Source organism: Astatotilapia calliptera, chromosome 18 (genome assembly GCF_964374335.1).
Source record: "Astatotilapia calliptera chromosome 18, fAstCal68.1, whole genome shotgun sequence".
NCBI classification, from domain to species: Eukaryota; Metazoa; Chordata; class Actinopteri; order Cichliformes; family Cichlidae; genus Astatotilapia; species Astatotilapia calliptera.
The window spans coordinates 15,582,171-15,601,182 of NC_137439.1; the positions used below are offsets into that span (position 1 = coordinate 15,582,171).

The 19,012-nt window shown below is 38.9% G+C and overlaps 1 long non-coding RNA gene across 1 annotated transcript in view; it reads right to left on the bottom strand.

Moving 5' to 3' along the window:
- LOC145421675 (uncharacterized) overlaps window positions 1-18,473 on the bottom strand; it is a 63,501-nt gene extending 45,028 nt beyond the window's left edge. The window contains exons 1-2 of the long non-coding RNA XR_013903034.1: window positions 14,667-18,473; window positions 14,484-14,556 (exon numbers count right to left, since the gene is read on the bottom strand). This is a non-coding gene — a long non-coding RNA (uncharacterized LOC145421675). The remainder of the gene's footprint in view (window positions 1-14,483; window positions 14,557-14,666) is intronic.
- Window positions 18,474-19,012: the final 539 nt, after the last annotated feature.

The following is a 19,012-nucleotide window of genomic DNA, read 5'->3' on the forward strand; positions in this document are numbered from 1 at the left end:
CCAGCACCCAAGCTGGCACATTGCCTCCGTCTGATTATTGTATATTCCACCGCCGTGTTTCAAGTGCTCTGACGCACATTTGAATACACTGTGGAAATTGCCAAGCGGCCTGTGCGACTGGTGACTCAGTGAATCCTTGTTACGGCCCACCTTCCTCAAAATGTCCCCTAAGGGCCAAAATGGACCAGAGCACAGCAGAAAGAGAACAAAGCATGGCCTCTGGCCCCAGTGTTGTTCCCACACTTCCACCACTAATCATAGAAAGTCCAAAACACTAGACCAAAACAGGCTTAGATGAATCAAAACAGTTTGTATAATCCATAAAGTCTGAATAAGTGCTAAGAGAAATTATTAACAGTTATAAAGATAAAAACAGCACGCTGCTAACGTATCAGATATCTTCATTCATTTGAAAATTACACCCAGTTTTGTGTTGTTCAGGAGAAAGCCCTCATGGTTTAAGCCATGCAGTTTGTGACATGTGATTGTCTCTTATTTTCATTTCATAAAAAAATGTATGTGTGTATATTTTCCCGAGCACGTCTGCGCCAACATCTTGTGCAATAACGGCACATCCCACGAACCATGAAACAAAAACACACATGGGGGCTGTGATGGACTTAGAAAAACAAAAAAAACAAAAACAAAAAAATAAACTACAATCTTGACAGGAGAAGTAAAAAAAGCCATGAGTGAGAACGTGTCTTTTAAATCGTTCAGCTAATTAATCACAAGAAGTAAACCTAATACTGAAATAGTAGTAGCTCACTGTAATGGGCTGAATGTGTTTAATCTAGTAAACGGTTGTCTGGTGTGGAAAAGCGTGATCCCTGTGGTGTAAAAAGATTCATTTTTTAAAGATTGCGTCTGACTCATTTACTGTATTTCTGCAAAACGCTTGTGACATTTCCAGCGATCATGTATTGTCTCTTTAGAGGCGAGCCTGGATGTCCCGGAGGTCTGAGGCCTGTGACTCATGCTCAAAGCTTTTGGGCCTGTGGCATGAAGAAAGGAAATAAGAGCCAGATGCCAACAGATATCTACAAGCACATGGCTCGTGCAACCAACCTCACTCTGTGTGTTTGTGTGCATGCATGTGTGTGTTTATTTCCAGCTGTAATACAAAAGACTCAGGTGTGACTCAAGTGATTTTCCAGTGGCTACAAAATTTCTCAGAAACTCACCTTAGGAATTAAACCGTCAATAGAAAAACACATTCAAAGCACAAACATTTTTTCAGTGTTTACTTTTGAGCCTATAATTGTATTCTGGTTTTTAAGATTTTGGCAGAGGTGAAAACATTTCAGCTAAAGCAGATTTCACCAGCCATATTTTACAGACTTTACTTTCCTGCAGGGATCCTAATATATTGGCTGTGCTGCCAGGAAATAATTTAAACCATTTAAAATTCAAGATCTACCAAATTGCCGAAGTTTAACCGTCTGCTCTCATAGCCAATTGAAAGAACTCTGCTTTTTGAAGTTAAGCGTTCTCAGGGGTTTACAAAGTGTATGTCGTTTTAAATAAACTTCAACAGTCATTTATTCTTTGTTAGATTATTACGAGGCTTAAAACAATAGTTTGGCAGGTATTTGGCAAGAAAATAAAGTAAACGTCACAGTTGGTGGATGGTAGCAGGAGCAGGAAGCAGACTTTCTAACAAAAAGCAAGACAATGTATTGACGTTGATGCAGGAGTTAGGAGATGAGGAAAAGCCCAAAAAGCAAACAACATATATAATTGGTAGGGCTACTTCACACTGACGTGTCAACACTGTGTCAAGCTTATGCAGTGCAGATGTTTTGAAATGCTGCTGTGGAGTGTGGTTCCTGTCACCCACCTCACGTGACCACGGCTAATTGAGGTTTTGATGTGTTTCGGTGCAGTTTCTACTGGTGGCTTACCTGCTGCTTTTAAGTTTGATTGATGATGTGTAGAACAAATCTAATGTCACCACAAACTCCCAGAAAAAGTCATCATCATCAAAAGCAGGAGTGTCAGAAGCAGCGATAGCAGAGGACTGTTTGTAGGAACTTTTTACTGGCAGGTGAGTTTAGTACATACAAGGCAACCGCTGATACCACTGTAGAGGTCAAAAGATACCTCACAAATGCATTTGTTTCAAGGGCACAGGGTCCACTAGTTTATTTGCAGGAACAATGTGTTGTATATTCACACTTTTAGAGCTTAGCAAAAATTATTTATGTATATTCGCAATACGTTTGAACAGGTTTTTGGCAAGTCTCAGGACATAAGAAACTGACCCAAAACAGCTGAACTACAACAAATGTAGACATTATTAATGTGATGTTCTCTTAATCATCTTCAATCTCCATAAGAATAATTAACTACAGTCATTCACACTTTCCTCTGTAGATGATAAATCTTTCACAGAATTCCCTGTTGTTTACATTTAGCCTAAATGCAAAGTACGTGACAATTAAATCTACATAACAAATGTAGTTATCACAATAAACACTGCAGACTGTTCTCTATTTCTCCATTACACTGAATTACTAAGAAAGTGAAACAGTAGGTAAAGTATTTGCTGAAACAGCCTTACAGTCACAGCCTGTTGTCTAACACAAAATATGTTCTTGCTTTGGTGTGACGATTTCTCCAAAACATGTGTTGATTATCAATAATTATTTATTGATAATCTTGTCTAATAATTAGCCTTGACTCCAATTGTGCAACAATCTTCTTTGTTAGTATTTAACGGAACAGTTTTTTAAAGATGTAATAATAACAAAAGTGTCCAGTAGGTCCCTTTGTGGAGATGGATGTCCGATTGTTTTGAAATCTCTGTAAATTTCTGGCTAAACTGTGTTAAAAAAATTTCAGTGTTTCACAAAGCCTCACTTTGCCCATCAAGAATAACCAAGAGGAGCACAGAGTACAGACAAGGTAGAGAAACAAACATCCTGCCAAAGGACACAGGGAAAATTGGGCTATTTGTACACACAGAAGCCTGACTAGGGACAATGCAAAGCTGGGGGAACGAGACACAGGGGCAAACAATCAAGAGTCCATCAGACGGTTAGTAGAAACCCAAAACGAGACACAAGAGGAAACTAGTGATCAGAACAAAACAGGAAAGGAATTATGACGCTAACAGAGGTACAGTCATGGGGAATTAGCAACTAACATTAGAGTATAATAGTAAATCATATAAACAGGCATATACAACTCCATGAAAAGTAAACATTCTTAAACTCAACACACTAAGATAATAATGAAATCATGAACCAAAAACACAGGACTGGCCAGGTTTAGAATAATAAAGAACTCAAAACAGGAATCCAATTAAAGCTCAGTTTAAGTTATGATCCATATCCATCATTATTTGTTTCTAAACAACATTAAATTTGAAGCACAGTGAATTTAGTGAGTCCTTCTTCTAGCAAAAGCAAGTGATCTTTCTTATTTTTCAGGCACAGTTCCTGCAGATCTTTGTTCTGCGCTATGAGGCTTTTCACCTCATTGAAAAGCTCTCCATGCTGCACCTCAAGTTTCTTACACCTTTTCTGCAGTTCTTCTCATGTTTCTTGATTTTCTTCATGCTTCTCTTGCAGTTCCTCATTTTTTCTGTGGCAGTTCTTTATGTTTTTCTTCTCAAACTTTCTTTTCCTGCATATTGTTGTTTGTTTCTTGTACTTTGTCATGGATGTCCAGTAACTCTTGATGTCTCCTCTGCAGTTTGTGTAGCGTACACTGGATGTCATTATGCTTTTTCTCCTATCGTCACTTCTCCTCTTGCATTCTGATGTTTGTAGAGTGTGCTTTGTTATACAATCCTTGCAAATAGTTTTTTGGTTTTTTGCTCACCAGTGCTTGGACTTTACTCTGCATTTCTATGCATATTTTCTCCAGTTCTTCAAGCTGGCACTGCAGTTCTTTGTATTTAGCTTCAATGTGAAATGTGTTTCTTATTATTTAATGGTTACTAACAGAAATCGTGAACATTATCTGTTAAAGAAATGTTTGTCTATTAAAATTTAAATGTTTATTTTTAATATTTTTTTTAAATCCAGATCATTATAGAATCCATGCCCTTTATTAATATACATAATGCAAGCTATGTCTCAGCCATTGGAAGTATTTTGTATTATTTAATATATCATAATTATTCTATATTACTGTCTCTGTTACCTGAGTATTCATCACTTCTATATTCAACACTATTTCACAACATTAAATATAAATGTAAATTTGCTAACTTAATCTAAGTTAGTTACTTTGTAAAATTAAAAAAAAAATGTATATAATATAGTAAAACATTACAACAACATTAAATTTAAATGTACTCATTTAATGTAAAGGAGTTATTTTATGCACTTGAGGGTGGACGATGGGTAACTGTTTCAGGTCATCTAACCAGTTATTTAACAAAGAAGTCCTTCTAGAAGCAAGTTTCCCCTTTTGAAAGCCCTTTTATGATTCATGTTAAGGTTTCTCGATGCATTATCATAGTTATTTTTACAATCACAAGTGAAATGTGGTTAAAAAACTTTACTTTGCCCCAAAGTAAAGTTTTCTCTGCTCTTCATAGAATTTGTTGCTAGGTACACGGCAAATGAAGACAAGTTTGAACAGAATAGGAAACTAATAGTACACTAATAGTACACTTAAGGATATACCAGCGGACCTATAGTTTAGAAAGCTAAAATTAATTCGCTCTAACAATCTAGCCTACATTAGCTAACATTGTAATGCTATTTAGAGAACAAATAACCGGCACTTATTGCGTCACAGTAATGGCCCTGAGTTATCAGAACTATTGACCCTTTTTTGTGTTTTGAACCTTCACAGCTGAACTGCGTCATGAAATTCTTCTTTATGTTGTAGTAACGCAAAATTTACTTAGAAATGACAAGCTGTGCTGAAGCATGCAGCACCTCAGTGGGAGCGCACTGGTTACGTCATCACCTCAAGAACAGTGCCCGGAAAAGGCCCGGCAAAGATCTTGCCAAGTGTAAGGCTTTGGTAAATATGTGCATAGATTTCGAACGTGTATTTAAGTTTTTCTTTCGATAAAGAACTCCCCACTGCCATTCCCACTACACCAAATAGTTACGAAATCAACAATTAAATCACAGAAAAATTGCTGTTTTTCCAGTATCAACTTTAGAAAAAGAGCCTTATTATAACCTTACTATAACTTTATTATAAACACAGGACAGTCTAGCCAATGAGCTACCAGAACCTTTCTGGTATTTTACACATTCATCATGTAGAAAACTGTGACGTAAATTGCACTTCTTCTTTCTTTAGGATATGTCAGGGATTAAATGTTTAGTTAAATGTCTGAAGACACTTAAGATCAAAGTGGGCCATATGTGGCCTACACTGCAAAATTAGTTTAATATCCCTCTTCTAAGGACAATCAAACTAATTTTATTACCAATCAACTTCATAGCAGTTATAAATTGATCTCTGGGAACCATCACTGTGCTCCATCAACAGACCAACATTGCTATTATTGATGCAGTAATCTATGAAGGGGAGCCATGCAGTTAGGGCTGGGCGATATGGACTAAAATCCATATCGCGATATAATTTGAAGCACGTGCGGTAACGATACAGTGGGGCAAAAAAGTATTTAGTCAGCCACCGATTGTGCAAGTTCCCCCACTTAAAATGATGACAGAGGTCAGTAATTTGCACCAGAGGTACACTTCAACTGTGAGAGACAGAATGTGAAAAAAAAAATCCATGAATCCACATGGTAGGATTTGTAAAGAATTTATTCGTAAATCAGGGTGGAAAATAAGTATTTGGTCAATAACAAAAATACAACTCAATACTTTGTAACATAACCTTTGTTGGCAATAACAGAGGTCAAACGTTTACTATAGGTCTTTACCAGGTTTGCACACACAGTAGCTGGTATTTTGGCCCATTCCTCCATGCAGATCTTCTCGAGAGCAGTGATGTTTTGGGGCTGTCGCCGAGCAACACGGACTTTCAACTCCCGCCACAGATTTTCTATGGGGTTGAGGTCTGGAGACTGGCTAGGCCACTCCAGGACTTTCAAATGCTTCTTACGGAGCCACTCCTTTGTTGCCCGGGCGGTGTGTTTTGGATCATTGTCATGTTGGAAGACCCAGCCTGGTTTCATCTTCAAAGTTCTCACTGATGGAAGGAGGTTTTGGCTCAAAATCTCACGATACATGGCCCCATTCATTCTGTCCTTAACACGGATCAGTCGTCCTGTCCCCTTGGCAGAAAAACAGCCCCATAGCATGATGTTTCCACCCCCATGCTTCACAGTAGGTATGGTGTTCTTGGGATGCAACTCAGTATTCTTCTTCCTCCAAACACGACGAGTTGAGTTTATACCAAAAAGTTCTACTTTGGTTTCATCTGACCACATGACATTCTCCCAATCCTCTGCTGTATCATCCATGTGCTCTCTGGCAAACTTCAGACGGGCCTGGACATGCACTGGCTTCAGCAGCGGAACACGTCTGGCACTGCGGGATTTGATTCCCTGCCGTTGTAGTGTGTTACTGATGGTGACCTTTGTTACTTTGGTCCCAGCTCTCTGCAGGTCATTCACCAGGTCCCCCCGTGTGGTTCTGGGATCTTTGCTCACCGTTCTCATGATCATTTTGACCCCACGGGATGAGATCTTGCGTGGAGCCCCAGATCGAGGGAGATTATCAGTGGTCTTGTATGTCTTCCATTTTCTGATGATTGCTCCCACAGTTGATTTTTTCACACCAAGCTGCTTGCCTATTGTAGATTCACTCTTCCCAGTCTGGTGCAGGTCTACAATACTTTTCCTGGTGTCCTTCGAAAGCTCTTTGGTCTTGGCCATGGCGGAGTTTGGAGTCTGACTGTTTGAGGCTGTGGACAGGTGTCTTTTACACAGATGATGAGTTCAAACAGGTGCCATTCATACAGGTAACGAGTGGGGGACAGAAAAGCTTCTTACAGAAGACGTTACAGGTCTGTGAGAGCCAGAGATTTTCCTTGTTTGAGGTGACCAAATACTTATTTTCCACCCTAATTTACGAATAAATTCTTTACAAATCCTACCATGTGAATTCATGTATTCTTTTTTCACATTCTGTCTCTCACAGTTGAAGTGTACCTCTGGTGCAAATTACTCACCTCTGTCATCATTTTAAGTGGGGGAACTTGCACAATCGGTGGCTGACTAAATACTTTTTTGCCCCACTGTATATATTGCGATATATTCTTTTCTTCTGTATAACGTATTTTCCACACTATAAGGCACACTTAACATCCTTTAATTTTCTCAAAAATCGAGTGTGCCTTATGTATGAATTCTGGTTGTGCTTACCGACCTCGAACCGATTTAGGCGTGCAGAAATCTGTTAAAAAATGTTTTGATGGATTGTCAGAGAATTACGGCTGCCGTAGTGAGGAGCTTTGCGGAGTAATCTGGGTCCAAAACTCCGTCCTCTTCAGGTCCCAAAGTCAAACAAACACAGTTAAAAACGGTCTAAATTCTTTCATCTTTAATTAAATCATCAGCATTGCTGGTGTAACAATTAAGTTTAACATCCAGGCATCCATGAAAACAGAATTTATTAAATTTAATGGAGTTAGAAGTTAGCAGGAAGTTAGCTCGCTAGTTTACACCTAAACATTTCATACCATGTTCTGACTGAGATATTTTTGAAACTAATTAAAACGTACAGCTCTGCTACCACTTCCAACATAAATGAAGACAGAAAACTAAACAGCAGTGGCGTTTGCAGGGTTACTGAAGTTGGACTACCTGGTATATAATGTTGTGCTACATGATTGCTAGCGACACAGCTATGTTAGCATAACATTAGCACAGTGAAGCTAGAGGATGAACGCCAACTTTTCTTCCACTCGATAAAAGTTAACGTGAGGGATTCTGGTGGTCAGGGACAAATGCAATCGCATTGCAGGATGCTTCAAAACTTCAGTCAGGAGAAAAACTGAGATTATTCATCCACAATACAAGGTTAGTTATTAAATATACTGCAACAGCATGGGAATAGAGCAGCTGCGAGAGAATTCAACATTAATGAATCAATGTTATGGAAGTGGAGGAAGCGCAGTTTTTGGCTTTCCCCATATTTCAAAAGTGCTTCATCTCTTTGCTATGACTGTCGCCCAGCATAATTTGCAGATGGTAATGGTTGTAGCCTCTGCGATGCTTTCGACCAAAACAGGCGCAGCTTGACGACATCATCAACATGCGCTATCGCGATAGAGCGGTATAGTCAAAATCTCTATCGTTGGCCAAATTTATATCGTTTCTATCATATATCGTTTATATCGCCCACCCCTACATGCAGTAATATGAAAGTTGCTCCCTGAGCCTTGTTTTTTTTCTTTATCCAACTTTAGAAAATCTGTCTTCATCACTACTCCCCTCTGGGAAAGAAGTGGTTTCATTCACACAGAGGTTTCTTATTATTTGCCCCTGATCTAATATTTGCTCCTGTCAGAATAAGTAGAGTTCACCATAACCAACAAAGAAGAAACTCGTAATCCTACATGTCTGGGCTACACAGAGCAGTTCATCCTGCCAAAGAAAGATTACACTTGCACTTGTAAAATAATAAAACAAAACTCTCTCCCTTTTTATCAGGATGCATCATTTAAAAAAGAGAGACACCAAGAACTTTGCAGTGAGTAATACACAACGCCAAAAAGATATATCTCTCAAAGGCTAAATGGCTCAGCTATGGATATAGACACACAAAGGAAGGAGATTATTAAAAAAATATGGATGTGCCTTCAGAGTAATCCATCATTTGTTATTAATTAAAACAGGGAAGTAATGCATCATGGTACTCGAAAAGGCAATTACAAATCCATCTCTCCAAAGGCTGACACAATCGCACTGTACCGTGGATAGAAGGAGTAATTAGAACATGAATCTTTAAGATGTTATTAAAAGCTGCAGTTTGGTTTATTTTAATCAGAAGGTGTATGTTATGAGGATATCTACAGAAATAAGCTGTCTTATTCTGCAAACAGACACACTGTTGGAAGTTACTTCTCAAATATACAAATACAAGTGACGCTGCCATTAAAAGTGCCATATTTCAGACCTTATTTGCCCTAGTTACATTTAACGCCTCATTTTTTAGATTTTTAGAGAACTAGTCAACTTTACATTAGTAACCTGATACTCATCCATCACCGAGTAACAAGACTTACAATGAGGGTACTATAAATAAAAAACATGGTTAGGCGGTTCCAATTTGTGAGTCTGTGACCCACAACACTGCTGCTTGTTTGTGCAATGCTTTACAGCTAGACGTGAGCCCTGATGTGACTCATGGTGTTTACATTTTCCACCACATTCTCCTCTGTACTGGAGGACACGGTGAAAGACGCCGGCCTCAGTAGGTGTGGGGTGTGGTCGAGGTCAGTTAGAGCAGATTGATTGCAGAGTCATCAGCAAATTGTTTAAACTTGCCTGACTGAGTCACTTGGCTTTGTTTTAAATTCCTATCTCCACTTAAAAATGCACTGTTTACTGTAGCATGGCAGGGGCTTTCTCCGCTTGTTTCGATTTATTAGGACCACATATATAGTAAGCTTACCCAGTCACTTCAATTAAACTGCCTGAAGGAGCAGCACAGAGAGAGCACTGAGTGTTCTTGTAAATGACATACAATAAGCATTGTGCATATAATAGAAGAACTGCACCCCCACCTCTTCGTATTATTCTGTACAGTTTTTTTTCCTAACAATATTGCATATTGACAAATTTCTCTTACATTCTTATGTGTATATATATATCCTAGATTCCTTTTTTATATACCTTTAGATTTGGATTTATTTATCTTTCCAGCCTGATAAATAAATGAAATGAAACTTTGTTCTGATGTGCACTGTTATATGTTCTGAATGACAATATTCTATTCTAGTCTAGTATAAGAGGTCAAGCTGCCTCTTACTATGAAGGGCTGTGACTCCATATGACTTTATACGGTGCTATATACACAAACCCAACACTTCATTAATTACACCTTGCCCATACGGGGTTGACTCACCCTTTAACTTCAGTGCTGCCTTAAATCTGTGTGGCATAGACTTAACACTGTGCTGGAAACTTTCCTCAGAGATTTTGGTCCATACTCATATGATAGCTTCACACAGCTGATGCAGATTTGTCAGCTGCACATCCATAATGCAAATCTGTCATTCTACCAAATCCCAGGGGTGCTCTGAGTACGGTGAGCTCATTGCCACGTTCAAGAGATGAGTTTAAGATGATTTGTGACATGGTGAACTATCCTGCTGAAAGCAGCAGCGAGGGTCGGCTATGATTAGCAACAACATTCAGGTAGGGTGTGGTGTTTAAACAATGCTAGGTTGGAACTAATAGGTGTTGTGCATTCAGAAATGCTCTTCTTCATACTTTGGTTGTAATGAGTGATTATTTGAGTTACTCTTGAGAGTCTGGCCATTCTCTTCTGACCACGGACATCAAAAGCTATTTTCAAGAGAGAAAACTGCTGCTCACTTTCTCTTTTTAAGACATCCTCTACAAACTCTACAGATGGCTATAGATCAGCAGTTTATGAAATACTCAGACCAGCCTGTAAAACAGCTGAGGTCACTTAAATCACATCACTTTTCCATTTCGATGCTCAGGTTTTATTTCAGCAAGAGCGAGATGAGATGATGAGATAGCCTTTATTTGTCAGTTGCAGGTCTTTTGCCCACAACCAAGATGACAGACCTTGCCGACTGTACATACAATACACAAACATCACATTGGGGAGACGGATCAGGCTAGATAGCATGTCTTCATGCCTAATTACACTAAGTTGTTAATATGCGGTTGGCTGATTAGACAGTTGCATTAAGTAGCAGTTGAAGAGGTGTACCTAATTAGGTGTCCAGTGAGTTTAATTGTATGTGAAAATGTATTTTTTTTTAATCTCCGTGAACTGAAAAAACCCTCATAAAATAGAAACAAGTAGCATCCAGATCTGCAAAGACGCTCATACTACAATACAGGCTGTCACATTTGATACATGAAAAATTAAATTATGCAACATTTCATCTGTTAATTGTCCAGTAATCACTCAAAAATAATGAAGTGTCCAAAATGTCAAAATCAGTCCAGTGCCTTGCTCCTGTTCAAGCAGCAATTTATTATAAATCTGAAAACAAACAACATGTGTGTACATGGGTTTATTGATCACAGTCACCACTTTTTAAGTCTGCAGCCACACAACTGCCACCACATTTTCCCAGCAAATTACTTTTATCTTTATTTATTTTTGCATTTGGGAAATGTTTTTTTTTCCTCAAATATCAGAAGACGCCAGAACTTCCAGCTACTAGCTGTCCAGACAATTACACACAGAGAAACTAAAGGAAACTTGAACCTTCTTGTTTTACGGTCTGCTGGTTAATATGAATGACTTTCTCCAGACTGTTTACATTCATACACTCAACTGCTGCGATGCTGAGTGTTTCATATTTTTTTCAGACATAATCTAATTGAGGTGACAAAGATAATTTCGCTGGCTAAATTCTGATTTGCACATTGTTTCTATTTTGCCACGTCGCCTTTAAGTTGTACCTTCTTGATCTGACCTTCCTGCCCTTTCAGTCCACAAACTGTGAAAGTTTAGTGTTTCCTGGCACTCGAACACAGATAAAATAAAATTATGCATTTTTTTTTTCTGTGAGTGTGCTACCAGAATTTCAATATGTTTTGCAGGCCAGATTTGGATGATTTACTGACCTTTATATATCCAGCAGGGTTGTTTATGGACTCCTTTGAGGATTTCCATATACACATTGTTTCAGTCTCTATAATGTGGACATAGCGATACCCTGTAGGGTCATAAAGTGAGACAAAAAGCAAGTTTGCCAATTAGCCTGACGAATGCACAGATGTGCAAAAGCTGATAATTGGAAGAAGACAGCAAACATGTTTTAGAAAGGTTGCTGCTGTGGCATCATTTATTTAAAATGATGACTGCTGTAGGATAGATGTTTAAAAGCACCATTAAGTGGAAATTAAAATTTCCATTGCCACACACGTGATCTCCGTGCAAGCCAGCAACTCTGGTCTTTACCCTCAGCATTTAGATGAAACTTCAAAGAAGAGGATGTCAGACAATGAGCAGCACAGATTCATAACCAGGACCAGAGTGAACTGGAGCCACTACTCCCGTAGCAGCTGTTTATTCATCTGAGAATGCCTCTCTCTTTATTTTCTTACTGTGTAAGAACTTATTTGACTAATCAACACTGAAAATTGCTTCTTTGCATGAGGCACTTGGTGCTGAACTGAAACATTTCTGTTGCAGTATAGTAAACTATACAATCACACAGCAGCACATTTCCTTGCCTTTTTGATGCAGAACTATTTAGTATTTAAGGTTTATGTAAAATAATAATGTGTAAAACCTTTGATTAGTTACCAGTAACTCATTTTTCTGTACATATGATACAAAAACTGGTTATACTGCGATAGAAAATATAAACACAAGTTAACTAACTGATGACTGTAACTAATTCTTCTGCTGTTTACTGTAGTGTGATTTGATGTCAGGTTTTTCAGGAATTCAAGGGTTAACGCACGCTTCATTAGCAAGTCAGTGTGACAGGACTCCGCCCTGACCTGATGCTGACATCAGTTGTTCAGTTTTAATTGAAAGGCGTGATATGACATGCATGCAGCTACATTTAGGGCGGTGCTTCAAGTTAACTCAAGTCATAGAAAACAAGTCCACTCGAAACACTAGCTTTGTGTATGTTTAGTGTATTACTGTATAATAAATCATTATTCAAGCCTTTATGGCAGCTATTTTTTCTTGGGCCTTTATTGTTAATGATAATGTGGTCAGTGAGATCAGTCTAAACGTAGTGATTAGACTCGTGGCATCTCTCATACTTTGTAGGTGAGATTCAGAAGATTCAGTTGTATTGTCCACAACATAAAATATTTTTACATCCTTCTCTTGTGCAACATTATGAACTTATATTACCTATGTTTTCTAAAAAAAAAAAAAAGATTGTTTAAACATTAAATAATTATTCGTGTAATGCAGGCCGTGCCTGTCCTGCTGCATTTTTATTCCTGCTGTACTCTTTTATTGCCTCTTTGAGAAATTTGGACTCTTAACAGCTCAACTCTGCCCCACCTTAATATAAAAGGACCTCTAGTGTGGATGTGTGCGTAGGTGCTAGTGGGTTGGTTTGTTTAATCCTTTTGATAAAGCGTACTCTTATTTCAAAATTTCATGTGAACTATCCATTTTAATGCTAAATGGATTATCAAAACAAGCCAACTGGGATTTCTCGCTAACAATAATTTTTAACTAGACAGTTTTTACGTTATTACGACATATTTTCAAGCTACGACTGGTAACCATTTTAATCCAAGAAGTACTACTTATAACAGCGTCTCTGTTTTCTCGTTATAACACAAAGCCGCTGTATGTCGTTAACAAAATGCCTCCCAGTAAATTCAGAGGATCAAGAAACTTACCAGCTTTGCTTAAATGTGAAAAAGATACTTTACAGTTGAAGAAATATGAAACAGATTAATATATAAGACGATGATTCGAACATATGCTGAGGTGTTGCTATATATTATGGCAGGGCATTTCTTTAAATGCTTAATCATGTTTAGTATCAGTGAAGTATCAAAGTATGAAAGGGCAGATACACCTAAATGTGCTTTAACCTCTCTACATCATACTTACTCAGTTTAAAGTAACTCTGTATAAAATTGCAGTCAACTGAGTTCTCATCTTACTCCTCACAATTTAAATGCATTATTCTAGAGACAGTTCATAGCTAGTAGTTATTGTAGGCTGTTAGTACGAGGTTTACTTTGAAGCTTGCTGTTTTTGCTGCTCTTAGCTGCTGCTAAAGCTTTTAGGACCCCTCACACAAAATGCCTGTTGACTCGCTGCAATGAAAACATCTTACTGTTGTAAATTACTTCAACTTCTGTTGCCGTTTGCAAACACTTTGCTAATATCGAGTGATTATTAAGCTATTTGCAATGACCTCTACCACAAAACCAAAACAAAAGTAATCCACAGTTATATTATCAAACGTTACAGTAACCTTTAAATTTAATTATGAGCTTTTTCACATTTTAACACCGTGTATAAATGTCATGTTGCCATATGAGCTTTTTACTTTACGACTAGAAAAGTTAGGAGTAAAGAAAAAAAGAGAACTGTTTGAGATTCTGAGATTTGTAATGAAAAAATATATCCATCCATCCACTTATCCTTTCAGGGTCACGGGGGGCGCTGGAGCCTATCCCAGCTGTCTTAGGGCGATAGGCAGGGTACACCCTGGACAGGTCGCCAGTCTGTCACAGGGCCAACACATAGACAGGGAAAACCAATCGCACTCACATTCACTGCCCCATTCACACCTAGTGGTGAAGTGCGACTGTCTGTCAATCATACAGCAGGCAGCAGGTTTGTTGGTTTTTTATCTCACTAACATTCAGCACCAGACTGATCTACCTGTCGGGTTTCTTCCAACTTGCTTTCATCCTTTAATTCTGCATTGCTTTTTGAACAGCCTGACAGCCTTCTCCTAAAAAATAAATAACATATAATAAACAATAATATATAAACATATATATTTATGTGATGTGACAAAAAGATGTAAAGTGGTGAGTATTCAGCAGCTTCAACCCTGTTGACCTTTTATGGGATTTAGAGCCACTCATTTCCTCTGCAACTGTGGTTTTCTGATGGCTTGGACTGGGACCAAAAGCAAGAGCTACCAGGGTAAGAAGAAATAATGATTCAACAAAAAAAAACTTCCTTGCGGTGCAGTCAACCCTGAAAGAAATACATGATTTATCATGATCTTTAAATTTTTCATCTTTGGTAAACAATATAAAGCAGAGCTTTTATGGTTGTGTTGCAAAGAAGGATATTGAATATTAAAGGTGGAAATTTTCTCTGTCTCTTTGATGTAAAGATGCTGTTTTCTCCTAATGCTGAAGTCGAGCTTGTCAGAGGAGATGCTGAATATGGAAGGCCTGCATAAAAACACCCAAATGTGTTAACGTTTAACCTTAATTTAGGCAATGAAAATCTACTCCCACTACTCCAGGCAGATTGCAAGAACATGGCCAATAATGTAAAACTGTTGTCAGACATAATAGAATAGCTAGTGAATTTGTGAAACCTTGAATACTGGATAAGGTGACGCAATAACTTCTAATCTACTGTGAAATGACATTAAGGTGTTTAAAGAAAGCAGTCAGATTCTCATCAGCTTGTGTTTCGCTTTGGCACAAGTTAGCTAAGCTAAAATTTGTTTCAAAACAACTTCAAACGCTGCCACAAAAGCAGTTTTTTGTGCCCCGAGAAGTAACGTAGGAAAGGATACTAAATACTTTCACTCCTCACTTGTACTCCGCTCTTCACAGTCATGCGCCAGCCTTTTATTTTCCTCAAAGAACACACAGACTTGGTCCCAAAACTGTGAACTCTTTGAAGATAAATAAGACCCAATGCAAGTTCAGAGTCTCCTTTGTTTAAAATCAAGCTGGAAAAAAAAAAGAACCATTGGTTGGATTACCAGCCAGTTCCAGGCAGTAATATTATGTGGGTCGGGCAGTACAAAACAAAAAAAAAAAACAAAAAAAAAAGAGCGCGAGTGGATGCCTTCCCTTCCTTTGAGAGGAGTGACATTTGAAACAAAGAGCCCAGTTATGAGCTGCCTCGGACAGGCAGACTGACGGAGGCCAAATACTCCCAGCCCGCCAAATCAACCGCCCACATAGGGTGGGGTCACCCTGGGATGACTCATTCATACATGTACAGGGAAACATGAGTGCACACACATACACACAGAGAGAGAGAGAGAGGGGGGAAAAGTATACAGTGTTTGCAACTTTCTCAAAACACTACATTTGTAAGGCAAAACTGCAGAAAAAGATGCAACCCAGTAAAACTGTGAGTACGCGCTGAATGAAAATGAAAGAAGAAATAAATCTCTCTGCTCCACTCACGCGCTTTTCCCCCAGCAGCTGCTTTTGTCTGCGGCTCAGGTGAAAGTGTTCCTGGTGGGATTGCCTGTCTGGCCGTCTTTCTCTTGTCACTGATAGTCCGTGCGTAGGAGGCCTTTGTTTTCACTTGCCGTTCGGGCAGCCTGCCAGACATTAAGACTTTTTATAGTTTGTGTCTAGAGCACTCCTTTGTGAGATAGCTCGTTTTATGGATCCTTGGAAAGGATTTGTCAATATTTCAGCATCCATTTAGTCACAGTAAATTACAATGGCCAGACAAATAAACACCATTTACTGGCGTTTGTGTGGTTTTTGTGTCACTGATGTTAGGCAGTTCCAGCAGTAGCTTCTGCATCTTCCCCTGGAGCATTTCTTTGTGTTTCTCTTTGAGGCTGCAGAAGAGAACAGATGACATCAGACGTATACGTTTCTGCCGCTCACTGAGCTGCTAATGCTAATTTGATAACTCTGATAGAGCTGGCTGTTACCTAGCAACATAATATTTGGCCATAAATAGAAACTGATGGACAAACATTGCCCTGCTTGGCTACTGTCCAAACGTCACCTCTGATTTCAATGAACATTTTCATGAACAATTATTTCTGAAACGGCTGATTTGTGAACATTGTAAAAGTTTTCTTTCCTTTTTGCTGAAGTCATCAAAGTTTTTGGAGTTGTTTTCACATTGTAGCTACAAAGTCACCGGCCTCGAGTCTTCCTCATTTGCTCCGTTTTTCTTTTTTCCAGTACAGACAATACATTTTAGAGAATTTCTTTTGATTGCACTTGTAGATGTAATTCATTTAAAAACAAAAGAGGATAATAGCAGCATTTTCCATGCTGGGATTGAGTGAGACTCCAGTTCACCATGTCAACGCTACGTCTGAAAAAGTAAATAACAAGTTATTGACTCATGACGTTTTTCACAATGGATCTGAGCACACCCAACACTATGGGCTGTACTCAGGAGGGATACAGCAAAGTGTGTCAATATCTTATCAATGCAGGGAAACCAAATACTGATATTTTATTTAATACATTTTAAAAATGTACCACCACCACCATCCTGAGCAAACTTGCATTAGATTTAAAAAAAAAAAAAAAAAAGGTGGCTGCCTGGTGATCGTATTGAATGTTTTTTATATTCTGCAACCTGTTGTAAATTGTGATGGCTACATAGTTGCTCTGAGCTTTAGGGTGTTACAGACTGTTGCCTGATAGCAGGCAACCTTTCTGCAAATAACTGTAGTCTGACTTAGACTGACTGCGGTCACTCTTAAAGGTTTACAAATAATTTTAAATGAAGACAAATTGCCAACATCAGTCTGCACAAATTGAATTTAATTGGCTGCTAGCTTGTTGTATTCTGGTCTTGTTCCATTGGTGGGAATGCACTCTTTCCAGCTTGTGTACCATCAGAGCTGAAAGAGCCATCTGGGTTATCAATCCAGTTATCCTGTCTTCTTCCCATCACGCCCGAACCAGTGGCTGCCAATCCCTGACCCTGGCTCTGCTGGAGATTTTTCCTGTTAAAAGTGAGTTTTTCCTTCCCACTCTCACCAAGTGCTTGCTCCAAGGGGCTTGTCTGATTGTTGGGGTTTTCTCTCTATTATTGCAGGGTTTTTACCTTACAATATTGATTTGGCGCTATATAAATAAAACTGAATTGAGTTTTGGGCTGCAATGTACCATAAAAGACGAAAACATGAAAAGACAGTAACCCACATCTAGTCTTTGTTTATTTGTTCAAAATCAGTCTTAAAGTGTTTAGAATTTCAGAGTATGCTCCTTTCGTGTGCTAATTTGAAGCATTTTCCTTGTGTTCATGAAAATTAAATGAAATCCACTGCCGGGAGCGCACAAAGCTTTTTGTGTTCGCCTTTGCAGCCAACAAAAGAACATTTGGCGTAGTGAGATTTTAGAGTTGGAGAATTGTCTCAGTTACTAAAACAAAAGACTGAACTGAATATGAATCTCTCAGTGTCAACAAATCCCACAAAATAAAAAAGAAAAGAACAAAACCAACAATGAACTGAGCTGACTTGCTAGTGCTGTCAACGTGTAGTCAAATCCTGATATTGTGTAGGTCACAGAGCTCTGCGTTGTCCTAAAATGATTAAAAACACACACTGGTGCAAATAGCGACATGAGAACTGTGTTTTAAATGGATCCCACATGCACTGTCCTGTTGCCGTAAATGTGAGCTAGAGCGCCAAAAAATTCTATTCATCGACAAATGGAAATTAAACACAGAGAGGGGAGAGAAGTTTTAAGGCACTGGGAAACATGTTCAGTTGTGGTCTTTTGTGTAAACGCGAATGCCCTGTCCTAACAAGGTAAATGCGTAGCGCTTGTTGACAGCACTGTTTATTTCAGATACGCTGTGAAACTGACTGCGATGTGAGACAAAAGGCAGAACGTGGCACAGACGTCGCGACAAACAGGAGCTTGATTCCTGCCGCGCCACCCTCACTATTCACGGCGCTGTAAAAAGCCTTTGGATGAAAGGAGCCAGCAACGGGCCTTCTGTTATAATAAAGTGAGATCAAATAAACGGAGGGATGGAAGAATTGCTCTGGGATCACACGTGTTTGGTTAACGCCAAACAGATGTAGGCATACTGTATGATTACTACATCATAGCATGGATTGTATACCCACTCAGACAGGAAAGCGGTGGCAGCTGTTAGCCATCAACAAGAAGGCATAGGCAGGCCTTAACTATAGGCTGCAGCCGTGCCTACTCAAACACACATGAACGCATGCACGTGTTTGCAAATGTACACGCTAAGCAGCCGGATGCACACTCACAGGGGGGAGCGTGGGGAGGCCCGAACACACACACACACACACACACACACGAGTCTCTTTTATCTAGTTAATCTAAAGTTTAACGTCAGGGCCCACCGTACGCCTACCGCCATCTTAAAAAGCACAGAGCTTCTCCAGAATAACATAAACATCCTGAAATGATCGCTGCTCTGTGTCATAATTTACTTTTCATAACAGATCCTACTGCCTGGTTATT